At 41.9% G+C, this 15,175-nt stretch overlaps 1 protein-coding gene across 1 annotated transcript in view; it reads right to left on the bottom strand.

The window, feature by feature from the left end:
* dnah9 (dynein, axonemal, heavy chain 9) overlaps positions 1 to 15,175 on the bottom strand; it is a 467,621-nt gene that overhangs the window by 174,508 nt on the left and 277,938 nt on the right. The window lies entirely within an intron of this gene.

Below are 15,175 nucleotides of genomic sequence, written 5' to 3'. Positions count from 1 at the left end.
CCAACTTCTATACTCGATGCTCTGATTTATAAAGGCAAGCATACCAAACGCCTTCTTCACCACCCTATCCTCATGAGATTCCACCTTCAGGGAACAATGCACAGTTATTCCCAGATCCCTCTGTTCCACTGCATTCCTCAATTCCCTACCATTTACCCTGTACGTCCTATTTTGATTTGTCCTACCAAAATGCAGCACCTCACACTTATCAGCATTAAACTCCATCTGCCATCTTTCAGCCCACCCTTCCAAAAGGCCCAAGTCTCTCTGTAGACTTTGAAAATCTACCTCACTATCAACTACTCCACCTATCTTAGTATCATCTGCATATTTACTAATCCAATTTGCCACACCATCATCCAGATCATTAATGTAAATGACAAACAACAGTGGACCCAACACAGATCCTTGGGGCACTCCACTAGACACTGGCCTCCAACCTGACATACAATTGTCAACCGTTACCCTCTGGTATCTCCCATTCAGCCATTGTTGAATCCATCTTGCAACCTCACTATTAATACCCAACGATTTAACCTTCTTAATCAACCTTCCATGTGGAACCTTGTCAAATGCCTTACTGAAGTCCATATAGACAACATCCACAGCCTTGCCCTTATCAATTTCCCTGGTAACCTCTTCAAAAAATTCAAGAAGATTAGTCAAACATGACCTTCCAGGCACAAATCCATGTTGACTGTTTCTAATCAGGCCTTGATTATCCAAATAATTATATATATTGTCCCTAAGTATCTTTTCCATTAATTTTCCCACCACAGACGTCAAACTAATAGGTCTATAATTGCTAGGTTTACTTTTAGAACCTTTTTTAAACAAAGGCACAACATGCGCAATGCGCCAATCTTCCGGCACCATCCCTGTTTCTAATGACGTTTGAAATATTTCCGTCATAGCCCCTGCTATTTCTGCACTAACTTCCCTCAATGTCCTAGGGAATATCCTATCAGGACCTGGAGACTTATCCACTTTTATATTCTTCAAAAGTGTCCGTACCTCCTCTTCTTTAATCCTCCTAATTTCCATCACTACTCTACTTGTTTCGCTTACCTCACATAATTCAATATCCTTCTCCTCGGTAAATACCGAAGAAAAGAAATTGTTTAATATCTCCCCCATTTCTTCCGGCTCAGCACATAGCTGTCCACTCTGACTCTCTAATGGACCAATTTTATCCCTCACTATCCTTTTGCTATTGACATATCTGTAGAACCCCTTGGGGTTTACTTTTACATTACTTGCCAAAGCAGCCTCATATCTTTTTTTCGCTTTTCTAATTTCCTTTTTAAGATTCCTTTTACATTCTTTATATTCCTCAAGAACCTCATTTACTCCTTGCCGCTTATATTTATTGTATATCTCCCTCTTTTTCCGAACCAAGTGTCCAATTTCCCTGGAAAACCACGGCTCTTTCAAATTATTATTCTTTCCTTTCCACCGAACAGGGACATAAAGACTCTGTACTCTCAAAATTTCACCTTTAAATATCCTCCATTTCTCTATTATATCCTTTTCATAAAACAACAATTTCCATTTCACTCCTTTTAAATCCTTTCTCATCTCCTCAAAATTAGCCTTTCTCCAATCCAAAATCTCAACCCTTGGTCCAGATTTGACCTTCTCCATAATGATATTGAAACTAATGGCATTATGATCACTAGACCCAAAGTGCTCCTCAACACATACCTCCGTCACCTGACCCATCTCATTTCCTAACAGGAGGTCCAACACTGCCCCTTCTCTGGTAGGCACCTCTACGTATTGCTGTAAAAAATCAAAAATCAAAAATCCGTACGCCAGACGTTCTCAAACAATGAGAGTTTCTAAAAGGGAGATGACATTTGCACGAAGATAAGAATGGGCATTCAAAACCCCCTGGATGGCTTAAGATATAAAGGTTAACATGAGATAGAAGAAAAAAAGATCCAACACACACTAAAGTAACAGTTTGAGAATAGTAGAGGCCAACATAAAATGAAGCAAATGGCAAGTCTTTCATAAACACACAAACATTCGAAGGGCATTCAAAGAAAAGTCGATAACATCAGGGGCCATAAATGCTATTTGTTTCTGGAGACAGAATATGGCTGAGATAACCAGAGTCCACTAGAGGAGAAGATGTAGGTTAATGCAGCTGCAAAGGGGAGGCGGTGGCAGTGTGGAGAGGAAAATACACAGACAAAATAGCATGTGACTAAAGGTTAGCTATCTCATGATGTTAGGAGGCCAAAGTGATGGAAGTGTTACAGCGTCGTTTGAAAAGGGCAGCTGGATAAATCCAGCACCTGCAGAGGAGCCAGCTCAATGGCAACAGAGGGGTACAATTCAATCTTCCAGAGCAGGAGATAATGATCTGGGCAAAATTCATTGGTGCTTGTAAATGTATGAGCTGGCAAATGAAAATAATCACAGATTTGTTGCAGGTACTAATTAAGGAACAGTGAGGATTAACGAGGGTAATGCAGTTGATGACCTTCAGTGGGTCAGGCAGCTTCTAATGGTGAGCGTAACGGAGATAACATTTCAGGTTGATGACCTGACAATAAAGGTTCCATTCAATTACATATTTACAATCAGAGCACTGTGTAATGGTCAAAACACTTCTGAATCTTCAGAGTAGATATAAGGAAATGCAGATAGACCCAAAATGCTGGAGTAACTCTGCTGGACAGGCAGCATCTCTGGTGAGAAGGAATGGGTGACGTATCGGATCGAAACACTTCTTCAGACTGATGTCAGGAGAGTGGGCGGTACAGAGATAAAATGTAGTCGGAGACAGTAAAGACTGGTGGGAGAACTGGGAAGGGCGAGGGGATGGAGAGAGAGGGAAAGCAAGGGCCACTTGAAGTTAGAGTTAGAAAAAGCCTGAATAATTGCTCTCATGATCCATGGTGCTACTAATCAGTTAAATATATATTAAAGTCACGATGAACACCCCTGAATAATAATTAATGAAGGTAGCGCATATCTCTTTTAAAAGAGAGTTAGTTAGAGCTCTAGGGGCAAGTGGAATCAAGGGATATGGGGAGAAGGCAGGGACAGGTTACTGATTGTGGATGATCAGCCATGATCACAATGAATGGCGGTGTTGGCTCGAAGGGCCAAATGGCCTCCTCCTACACCTATTTTCGCTGTTTCTATGTTTCTTGTATCGAAGGTTCAACAAGAAAGTTGATATGGTCAAAGGTTGAGAGTAGTCAATCTCTTCTGCCATCAATTGGATCACTAAACAAAATAATTGTATCACTTGTGACTCTGGTGCGACACTTCTATATTACTGACCTGCACAGTGTGATAGTTTTACTCGGTATTGGGAGGAGATTTAAGTAATGTAACCTTGAGTGAAGTCAGGACAGAGTACAGTTGCTTATATAACCTCAGAACATAAAACACATGGAGGTTTGTGAGCAATGTGACAATTAACATTTTTAATATGTCTGCTTTTAAGGCATCAGCCTTTGGAGCCATGGCCTTAGGCTATGATGGTTTCTGCCATATTATTTTTTTCCATTTCACTGCCAAATAATGTGATAGAGCTATGATTTATTTCAAAATATGAAATTTACTTTTCCAAAAAGTTAGATTAAAATATATTATTACAATAAATATATTGTGAAATATATTGTATTTATTTATTTTTCCAGGTGGCCATTGTCGATCCATTATTTTCACTGCTCGTAATTGTGTATCTCAACACTTACCAACTACGTCCCCATAGGAACTACCACTGTATCTCGTAGTGGTTTCTGAAACAGTTTATCCAGAATAATGAACTCACTCCAAACTTATTACATCCATAAATCTCAGTTGATCACCAAAGCTGATGGTTGGTACACCACACAATATAGGGACAAATATTTTAACACTGTACAGTCAGTACATTGCAGAAGTAAATCAACTCTGCCTTTACAAGCTTTCAAATTGCATCAGTTTAATAATACTCTCTAACATATGCTCTGCAGGTTTATCCATGTAGAATAGAGTCAAGAGTGTTTTATTGTCATATGTCCCTGATCGAACAATGAAATTCTTACTTTATTTATTTATTTTTTTATTTATTTTTTCATATTTCAGATACAGCGCGGAAACAGGCCTTTTCGGCCCACCAAGTCCGCACCGCCCAGTGATCCCCGCACACTAACACTATCCTACACACACTAGGGACAATTTTTACATTTGCCCAGTCAATTAACCTACATACCTTACTTTAGCTCAGTTGTGGACATTTCCAAGTATTCATGTGTAGGAAGGAACTGCAGGTTAGTTTATTTTTAGTTTAGTTTAGAAATACAGCTTGGAAATAGTCCCTTCGGCCCACCGAGCCCACACGAACCAGCGATCCCCACACGTTAACACTATCCTACACACATTTGGGACAATCTAACTTTAAAAAAAAATATCAAGCCAATTTACTTACAAACCTGCATGTCTTTGAGGAAACCGAAGATATCGGAGAAAACCAACGCAGGTCACGGGGAGAAAGTACAAACTCTGTACAGACAAAGCACCCGTGGTCAGGATCGAACCCGGGTCCCTGGCTCTGTAAGGCAGTAACTCGACTGTTGCAACACCGTGCCCCCTGGTTTACATTGAAGATAGCACAGAAATGCTGGAGTAACTCAGCGGGACACGCAGCATCACTGGATAGAAGGAATGGGTGATATTTTGGGTTGAGACCCTTCTTACCTTTTTGCAAACATCACTATGTATCAAGAATAAGTACACCATGACAGCCTATGTTGGGCATTAACATAATTGAACGTAGATAAAACATCACACAAACCAAATAGCATTTATTCCTTCTAATAGAAAACCACCAGGAGGTTGAGCTCAAACCTGACGTCTAATCACACCTTTTGCCGACAGTTACAAACAATTTCTGACATCATCTGAAAAGCTTGATTAGATAAGGACCTTCCAACTTGTTATCAGTTGCCCATTTTTGCTGCCTGCTGAAGTAAAGTTAAATGGTTTGCAACAAGATTTTGAACCAAGGACTACATTATTCAGCTTGTCGGACTCCCAATAACAGCTTTAAAGCAATGTTATTTAGCTGTTTCAGTTTTAAAAAACCACACTCCATTATTCAGAAATTGGTACCTATTCAAATGGAGAGTGAGAGGTGCAATATGTATGGTAACTATGGTAACTATGGCAACCCAACAAGAGTCAATGAACACAAACAGAAACCTGTCAATTAACAGGCTCCATGAGAGCCCAACAATGACATCAGGTACAAATACAACCTAAAGTCCAATTATTGACGTTCTCTCGATAGAAAACAAACCCTGTAGAATTAGTTCTATTCTAAGGGTTAGTATCTATGTTGGCCAATTTGCATTTTGGCAGACTTACTGCAACCAGAACTATAAAAATACTTGGTAATCACTCAATATACTATTCCCTGTCACATTCTGCAACAATGATCTGTTTATACATTTTCTTTCTACCCAACCAAGGCAGATATTTGTCAGGAAATTATTCAGTGAGAATTTTAAACTTCAACAAAGCCACCAATTCAGCCTGATATCACTAAACTGGTTAAAATGATTGTGTCTTCTAAGAACGCTATAGAACAAATTAACTACAGTGTATTCAGAAAGTATTCAGACCCCTTCACTTTTCCCAATTTTTGGTACGTTACAGCCTAATTTTAAAATGGATTAAATTATTATTTTTTAATCATCAATCTACACGCAATACCCCAGAATGAAGAAGCAAAAACAGGTGTTTAGAAATTTTTGCAAAGTAATTAAAAAGAAAACTGAAATATCACATTTACATAAGTTTTCAGACCCTTTACTCAGTACTTTGTTGAGCCACCTTTGGCAGCGATTACAGCCTCAAGTCTTCTTGGGTATGATGCTACAAGCTTGGTACACCTGTATTTGAGAAATTTCTCCCATTCTTCTCTGCAGATCCTCTCAAGCTCTGTCAGGTTGGATGGGGAGCGTCGATGCACAGCTATTTTCAGGTCCCTCCAGAGATGTTCGATCGGGATCAAGTCCGGGCTCTGGCTGGGCCACTCAAGGACATTCACAGACGTCACAAAACCACTCCTACGTTGTCTTAGCTGTGTACTTAGGGTCGTTGTCCTGTTGGAAGGTGAATCTCCGCCCCAGTCTGAGGTCCAGAACGCTCAGGAGCAGGTTTTCATCAAGAATCTCTCTGCACTTTGCTCCATTCATCGTTCCTTCGATCCTGACTAGTCTCCAAGTTCCTGCTGCTGAAAAACATCCCCACAGCATGATGCCATCACCACCATGCTTCACCATGGTATTGGCCAGGTGATGAGCAGTGTCTAATTTCCTCCTACATTGGAGTCCTACAGTGGTAAATTAAATTGATTGGACATGATTTGGAAAGGCACACACCTGTATATATAAGGTCCCACAGTTTGACTGTGCATGTCCAATCAATTTAATTTACCACTGGTGGACTCCAATCAAGTTGTAGAAACATCTCATGGATAATCAATGGAAACATGATGAACATAACTTAATTTTGAGTGTCATAGCAAAGGTTCTGAATACTTATGTAAATGTGATATTTCAGGTTATTTCTTTTTAATTACTTTGCAAACATTTCTAAACACCTGTTTTCGCTTCTTCATTCTGGTGTATTGTGTGTAGATTGATGATAAAAAATGAATTTAATCCATTTTAAAATAAGGCTGTAACATATCACAAACATGGAAAAAGTGAAGGGGTCTGAATACTTTCTAAATGCACTGTATGTACTGACTATTAAGGGAGAATGCTATTATTTAAATGATTGGCAGAAATAATATGGGCGGCACGGTAGCGCAGCGGTAGAGTTGCTGCTTTACAGCGAATGCAGCACCGGAGACTCAGGTTCGATCCTGACTACGGGTGCTGCACTGTAAGGAGTTTGTACGTTCTCCCCGTGACCTGCGTGGGTTTTCTCCGAGATCTTCGGTTTCCTCCCACACTCCAAAGACGTACAGGTATGTAGGTTGATTGGCTGGGTAAATGTAAAAATTGTCCCTAGTGGGTGTAGGATAGTGTTAATGTACGGGGATCGCTGGGCGGCACGGACTTGGTGGGCCGAAAAGGCCTGTTTCCGGCTGTATATATATGATATGATATGATAATACTCCTTGAGTTTGTGACACCTGCATTTATTTATGACTTTACACTTTAGCTAATGGTGGAGCCCATATTTCAAACACAATCAGTCTCCCAGTTGAGATTTTTAACATTTTATCTTATACCTTATGCAAAACCATCTATTTGTGTGGGTTAAAATTCCTTCCTACTCTTTGTGATAGACTATTTATTCATTGAACATTTCTCATATTCCTTCATGCCTATAGTGGAACGGTCTATTCAATGGAAATTATGTGTCATTTACCCATGTCTGCTTCTAAAAAGATGTTTCTCCATGAATGTGTTCCAAACCAATGCAGTGAAATGATTAGGAGTGTGTAGGAAGGAACTGCAGATGCTGGCTTAAACCGAAGATAGACACAATGTGCTGGAGTAACTCAGTGGGACAGGCAGCATCTCTGGAGAGAAGGAATGGGTGACGTTTCGAGTCAAGACCCTTCTTCAGTGGAAGTCACAGGAATGGGAAATGAGAGATATAGACAATGTAGAGAGATACAGAACAATGAATGAAAGATATGCAAAAAAGTAACAATGATAAAGGAAACAGGTCATTGTTAGCTGTAGCTAGGTGAGAACGAGAAACTGGTGTGACTTGGGTGGGGAACAGATGGAGAGAGAGGGAATGCCGGGAATGCTAGAGAAATCAATATTCATACCACTGGGCTGTAAGCTGCCTAAGTGAAATATGAGATGCTGTTCCACCAAATTATGTTCAGCCTCACTCTGACAATGAAGGAGCCCTCGGACAGAAAGGTCAGTGTAGGATTGTTAAGGAGAATTAAAGTGTTTAGCAACCGGGAGATCAGGTAGGTCCAGGAAGACTGAGCGAAGGTGTTCAGCAAAATGATCGCCCAATCTACGTTTGGTCTTGCCAATTTACAGGTTTGCATTCTCCAATGAAAGATGATATCATGCAATCTTTTCTGAATCTACCAGGTACAGGAGGGTGCTGGGTTGACAGGTTCAGATGTTTCAGATTAACAAGAAAACGAAGGAAGCACCATTGACCATTTCCCCTCACAAGCCAGTCATTTTCATACGCTGAAGATAGACACAAAATGCTGGAGTAACTCGGCAGGACAGGCAACATCTCTGGAAAGAAGGAATGGGTGACGTTTCAGGTCAAGATCTTTCTTCCAGATATGTCGCCCATTCCTTCTATCCAGAGGTGCTGCCTGTCCCGCTGAGTTACTCCAGCATTTTGTGTCTATCTTCAGTGTAAAACAACATCTGCAGTTCCTTCCTACACATTTTCATATGTTTATGCCTATTATACACAGAAATATGAATCCAAGTCATGAAAAATTAAATTAATAAAGTATCAGAAAATTCTCCACCCCAAGATTTTAAATAGAGCGATGGAACTAATAATCAAATCATTATTCAAACAGATTGAAGCAAAACCCAGTCCTTTCAGATGGAGAAAAAAGAATTAAGATTGGTTGACTAGACCGTTGTCTGACCTTATATTTTGTTTGCACTGCCAGCAAGGATGAGCTGTTCATTACATTCGGTCCAGCCCGTTAAACAGAAAGTTCAAAGAAATATAGCAAAAAGCTCAAGTAGTGATCTAGGAAAATAACTGCAGATGCTGGTACAAATCGAAGGTATTTATTCACAAAATGCTGGAGTAACTCAGCAGGTCAGGCAGCATCTCAGGAGAGAAGGAATGGGTGACGTTTCGGGTCGGGACCCTTCTTCAGACTGATGTCAGGGGGGCGGGACAAAGGAAGGATATAGGTGGAGACAGGAAGATAGAAGGAGATCTGGGAAGGGGGAAGAGGAAGAGTTCGACAAATCATCCTCCAACATTTCCGTCACCTCCAACGGGACCCCACCACTGGCCACATCTTCCTATCCCCTCCCCTTTCTGCGTTCCGCAGAGACCGTTCCCTCCGTAACTCCCTGGTCCACTCGTCCCTTCCTACCCAAACCACCCCATCCCTGAGCACTTTCCTCTGCAACCGCAGGAGATGCAACTTTACCTTCCCCCTCAACTCCATCCAAGGACACAAACAGTCTTTCCAGGTGAGACTGAGGTTCACCTGCACCTACTCCAACCTCATCTATTGTATCCGCTGCTCTAGATGTCAACTTCTTTACATCGGCGAAACCAAACGCAGGCTCGGCGATCGTTTCGCTCAACACCTTCGCTCAGTCCGCCTTAACCAACCTGATCTCCCGGTGGCTGAGCACTTCAACTCCCGCTCCCACTCCCAGTCTGACCTTTATGTCATGGGCCTCCTCCAGTGCCATAGTGAGGCTCGAAAATTGGAGGAACAGCACCTCATATTTCGCTTGGGCAGCTTGCAGCCCAGCGGTATGAACATTGACTTCTCCAACTTTAGATAGTTCCTCTGTCCCTCTCTTCCCCTCCCCCTTCCCAGTTCTCCCTCTATCTTCCTGTCTCCACCTATATCCTTCCTTTGTCCCGCCCCCCTGACATCAGTCTGAAGAAGGGTCTCGACCCGAAACGTCACCCATTCCTTCTCTCCTGAGATGCTGCCTGACCCGCTGAGTTACTCCAGCATTTTGTGAATGAATACCTTCGATTAAGAAGTGATCTGGCATTGTGCTTTTGTTTGCAACATTCAGGTTACATGAAATCAGAATCGTGTTTAGTACAAGTATTCTGAAGCCAAGAATTCTAACATGAGAGCATGAATGTCTAGAAATTCCAGTGTGCCTCAGTGTATGAATGAGTAGTGGAAGTCTGAGCACACCTCAGATTAGTTTAGTTTATTGTCACCTGTACCGAGGTACAGTGAAAAGCCTTTGTGCATGCTAACCAGTTAGCGGAAAGACAATACATGATTGCAATCGAGCCATCCACAGTGTACAGATACATGATAAAGGGGATTACGTAATTAACCTTTAGTACATTCCAGTGCATAAAGTCCAGATTAAAGATAGTGTGAGGGTCTCCAATGAGAGTCTCCAGCTTTGTGCTAGGCTTGTCACTCCTAGTCTCAGTAATGCTTGAGGATCACAGCCTCAGCTGCCACACGAAGGGCTTTGCACCTTTGAGTTTTGTTTAGTTTAGTTTAGAGATATAACATGGAAACAGGCCCTTCGGCCCACCGAATCCGTGCTGACCAACAATCCCCGCACATTAACACTATCCTACACACACGGGACAATTTTACATTTTATACCAAACCGATTAACCTACAAACCTGTCCGTTTTTGGAGTGTGGGAGGAAACCAAAGATCTCGGAGAAAACCCACGCAGGTCACGGGGAGAACGTACAAACTCCGTACAGACGGCGCCCGTAGTCAGGATCGAACCCGGGTCCCAGGGACTCTGAGGCAGTAGCTCTACTGCTATGCCACAGTGCTACCCACAAATGAAAATGAGAACAGCACTGAAGCTGGATCTGTTGAGGGCCAGCCGTCTGGTCATCATAAGCCCATGAGGCCTGGGGCTACATTGGACTGGTAAAGAGATAAGCTTCAGGTAGAGATCCCAGCTCCTGTGGGAGTTCAGGGAAATCACTGGGTTAGGATTAGGGAAGAAGATTGACGTCGGCATACTTTGAGGAGATTTCACAGTGGAGCAGTAAAGGAAGGGGGTAGAGAGTTTCGCCGTGTGGTGCCAAAATGGCAACCTCTTCCACAATGTCAGCAAAATGAAGGAGCTGGTCATCAATTACAGGAAACGGGGTCGAGCACACATACCAGAGTCTGTATCAATGGTGGGCAAATGGAGATGATCGAGAGCTTTATGTTTCTCGGGGTAAATATCACAAATATGCCATGATCCAATTATATGTGACATCTGTCGAGGGGATGAACACACAATGGTTTGGTTCCGGATCCCTCTTCAGACTAATCTGAGTTTAGGGAAGAAACCTGGAAAAGAGAGGTGGGGAGGGTCAAAGCCTAGGGAGCCTAGGGAGCCTAGGGAGCCTAGGGAGCCTAGGGAGCCTAGGAAGTGAGAGGTAAGGGACGGGGGTAGGGGAGATTGGCTGGTGGATAGTTCGCTGACAAACGCTAAAGGTGAGAAGGAGAAAAAAGAACGTCAGAGAGGGAGAGAAGAGGATTGGAATATAAAGCTAGAGGTAGGGATATGGCTGAAAGGAAGGGGGAGTGAAAAAGGTTTTCCTCATCTCAGTTATAAATGGCCTCCCCTTTATTCTTAAACTGTGGCCCCTGGTTCTGGACTGCCCCAACATCGGGAACATGATTCCTGCATTCAGCATGTCCAATCCCTTAATAATTTTATATGTTTCTATAAGATCCCCTCTCATCCATCTAATTTCCAGTGAATAGATGCCCAGCCGCTCCATTCTTTCATCATATGACAGTCCCGCCATCCCGGGAATTAACCTGGTGAACCTACGCTGCACTCCCTCAATAGCAAGAATGTCCTTCCTCAAATTAGGAGGACTGGGAAATGTCCTCATTAGTCGGTGCACCACAATGATACAATTCAGTCATACAATTGTCACATCCACTGTATATATGCACTCTCACCATATGCGCAGTTCGAAAGCTAATTTTCAATGATATAACACTTCAGAAAGGGAAGCAAAGTTACATTTCAGGTCATCGATCTTTCATTAGAACTAGCTCCATTTCTCTCTTCTGATCTGCTGAGTATTTCCAGCATTTCTCATGTTTGCAGGTATGCAAGACTAGTGATTATGATTTAGGACATCACCCAAAGAGTTGGTTTAGTTGTCACCTGGCCATCTATCAGTATGCTCAATTTTTTTGCTGATGCATCCTTTCGCTGATATGAATAATGAAACACAGTAGCCGTTTGAAGTAATGTGCCAACCAAAAAGCCGAATTAATAAAGAATACATCTTCCAGGGAAATAAATAGATGATAGTGCCAGAGAAGAATAAATGAGATTTTTTGAATTATTAAAAAGGTATTGCACAGTCTATGATGCATTCTCATCTTTATTTCCATTTATCTGAATGATATGGTTTGGTAAAAGATTCATAACAAGCGAATTACACATATACTTAAAACAACGAATGGCTTTTCTCTTGATCGTGGCAGTTAATCTACTTACTAAAAGTCTTTGTTGCACTAGAATGTAACCGGCTTTATAAATAATTTCTTAATATCTGTGGTACAGTTTACAAATACTGCGTAGGTGTCAATGGTTTAAATTGCAAAGCCACTTTAAGTGCCGTTCCTCAATGGGAATACATTATGTGGTGAAGCAGAAATGACCACATTCCCATCATCCTCAGACTAACTTAATGAAGGTTTCCACACTCAGCTTCGGTGAGCACTGACAACTGGAACAGCCAGTCTTCTTCCAAATAAACACAATTCCACAGGATAATGCTGCCTAGGATTCAGCAAAATTGATAACTGCAAGGTAGCAACATGAGTAGTTCAGGTAATTGGATACCAATATCAGCATGGGAGAATACTGATTGTTCTGAGTCTGAAGAAGGGTCTTCATCAGTCTGAAGAAGGGTCTCGACCCGAAACGTCGCCTATTTCTTCTCTCCCGAGATGCTGCCTGACCTGCTGAGTTACTCCAGCATTTTGTGAATAAATACCTTAGTTCTGAGTCAAAAGCAATTAGCTGCCATAGAAATATAGAAAATAGGTGCAGGTGTAAGCCATTCAGCCCTTCGAGCCAGCACCGCCAATCAATATGATCATGGCTGATCATCCAAAATCAGTACCCCATTCCGGCTTTTTCCCCATATCCCTTGATTCCCTTAGCCCGAAGAGCTCATAGCCGATAGAGACTGGCATCCAAGATGGGTCATGGTGTTATTTCTTCTAAGAGGATATGATCACAAGTCAAGCAGGTCCAGTTGATAACCACACATTTCTCCTGGTATTTGGAACATGCTGATACCAACATCTACAAATCATCTCTCTACATTTTCAATGAGCAACTCTCCATTAGCACAATGCTCCATTAGCACAATGATAGATACTACTTTTTTGGAGTCTAATTAGATTAGTTTAGAGATACAGCATGGAAACAGGCCCTTCGGCCCACCGTTCACACCGACCAACGATCCCCGCACATTAACACTATCCGACACATACTAGGAACTATTTAGACTTATACCAAGTCAATTAACCTATATACCGTGAGGCAGGAATCCTACCGCTGCGCAGCCCTTCTTGGTTTTAAAAATGTACCATCAGAAACAAGGTGACAGATTTAACCGAGGGTGTTGCAATGTTACTTTTCCTTAAGTATTAAAACAAAAAGGTGAAGAATTGTGAAAAAAACATTGAAATCCAACTTAAGTCTCCAGGCATTTAAAACAAACATGTGTGCTGCTTCAATGTGCTGCTGCAGTCCATCAGTTGTCAGTATTAAATTTAGATTCCATAAATCTATTATGACGAGGAAACTACTGCAGATGCTGGTTTAAATCGAAGATAGACACAAATGCCGGAGTAACTCAGCAGGACAGGCAGCATCTCTGGAGAGAAGGAATGGGTGACGTTTCAGGTCGTGGCCCTTCATCAGACTGAAGAAGGGTCTCAACCTGAAACATCATAAAATCATTTATGACTCTCCGATTGGAAGTGCAGGTGCATGTTTCCTTGAAGGTCGAGTCGCAGGTAGATAAGGTGGTCAAAAAAGCTTTTGGCACATTGGCCTTCAATATGTCAGAGTATTGAGTATACAAGTTGGGAGGTCATGTTGCAGTTGTATAAGACGTTGGTGAGACCGCATTTAGAATATTGTGTTCAGTTCTGGGCACTATGTTGTAGGAAAGATATTGTCAAGCTTGAAAGGGTTCAGAAAAGATTTATGAGGATGTTGCCAGGACTAGAGGGTGTGAGCTATAGGGAGAGGTTGAGTTGGCTGGGTCTCTATTCCTTGGAGCGCAGGAGGATGAGGGATGATCATAGAGGTATACAAAATCATGAGAGGAATGGATTGGGTAGATGCACAGAGTCTCTTGCCCAGAGTAGGGGAATCGAGGACCAGAGGACATAGGTTCAAGGTGTAGCTGGGACATTGTTGGCCGGTGTGGACAAGTTGGGCCGAAGGGCCTGTTTCCACACTGTATCACTCTATGACTCTATAATGGAGATAATTCCCAGCGTGGACGCTGGAGACATCTCACAAATGGAAATCTCTCAGAGGAAAAATAAAAAAATACGTAAATAAGCTGTTAATAATGAAAATAGGCACAAAAACTGGAGTAACTCAGGACAGGCAACATCTCTGGAGACAAGGAATGGTTGACGTTTCATGTCCAGACCCTTCTTCAGTTAATAAGGAAAATGGATATCAATTATATTTGTCAGAATTTAACATCTACCAAGGAAGATTTGGGTAACTGCAACTAAATTACTGAACCACTCTTTTTGCAATGGAAACCCTAGAACAAGTCAAAGAAGATCAAAACAATCAACCCTAATGTCCTGGAAAGATAACACTTGTGTGTACCAACGATCCTTTCATGAACAAGCAACTCTAATTTTGCTGTAAGGCAGTGATAGAGGTGCTGCGAATGCAGCGCCGGAGACCCGGGTTCGATCCCGACTACGGGTGCTGTCTGTACGGAGTTTGTACGTTCTCCCCGTGATCTGCGTAGGTTTTCTCCGAGAACTTTGGTTTCCTCCCACACTCCAAAGACGTACAGGTTTGTAAGTTAATTGGGTTGGTAAATGTTAAAATTCTCCCTAGTGGGTGTAGGATGGTGTTAATGTGCGAAGATCGCTGGTTGGCGTGGACCTGGTGGGCCAAAGGGTCTGTTTACGCGCTGTATCTCTAAACTAACTAAACTAAACTAAACAAAACATCTGCTTGATATATAGACTATGTATAAAGGCTGATTCAACATAAAGATTCATCATGTAACATATTATTCACATTCACTTGACAAGGCAACAAGTGCATTTATATATTAACTATCGTCTGGGTTGCAATGCAATCAAAGTATTATTACATAGAACTTTCCAACTTCTACTTGAATAGTGAAAGGCTTGGATAGAGTGGATGTGGAGAGGATGTTTCCACTAGTGGGAGAGTCTAGGACTAGAGGTCATAGCCTCAGAATTAAAGGACGTACATT

This window comes from Rhinoraja longicauda, chromosome 6 (genome assembly GCF_053455715.1).
Source record: "Rhinoraja longicauda isolate Sanriku21f chromosome 6, sRhiLon1.1, whole genome shotgun sequence".
Classification (NCBI taxonomy): Eukaryota; Metazoa; Chordata; class Chondrichthyes; order Rajiformes; family Arhynchobatidae; genus Rhinoraja; species Rhinoraja longicauda.
This window is presented reverse-complemented; position numbering and strand designations above follow the sequence as displayed.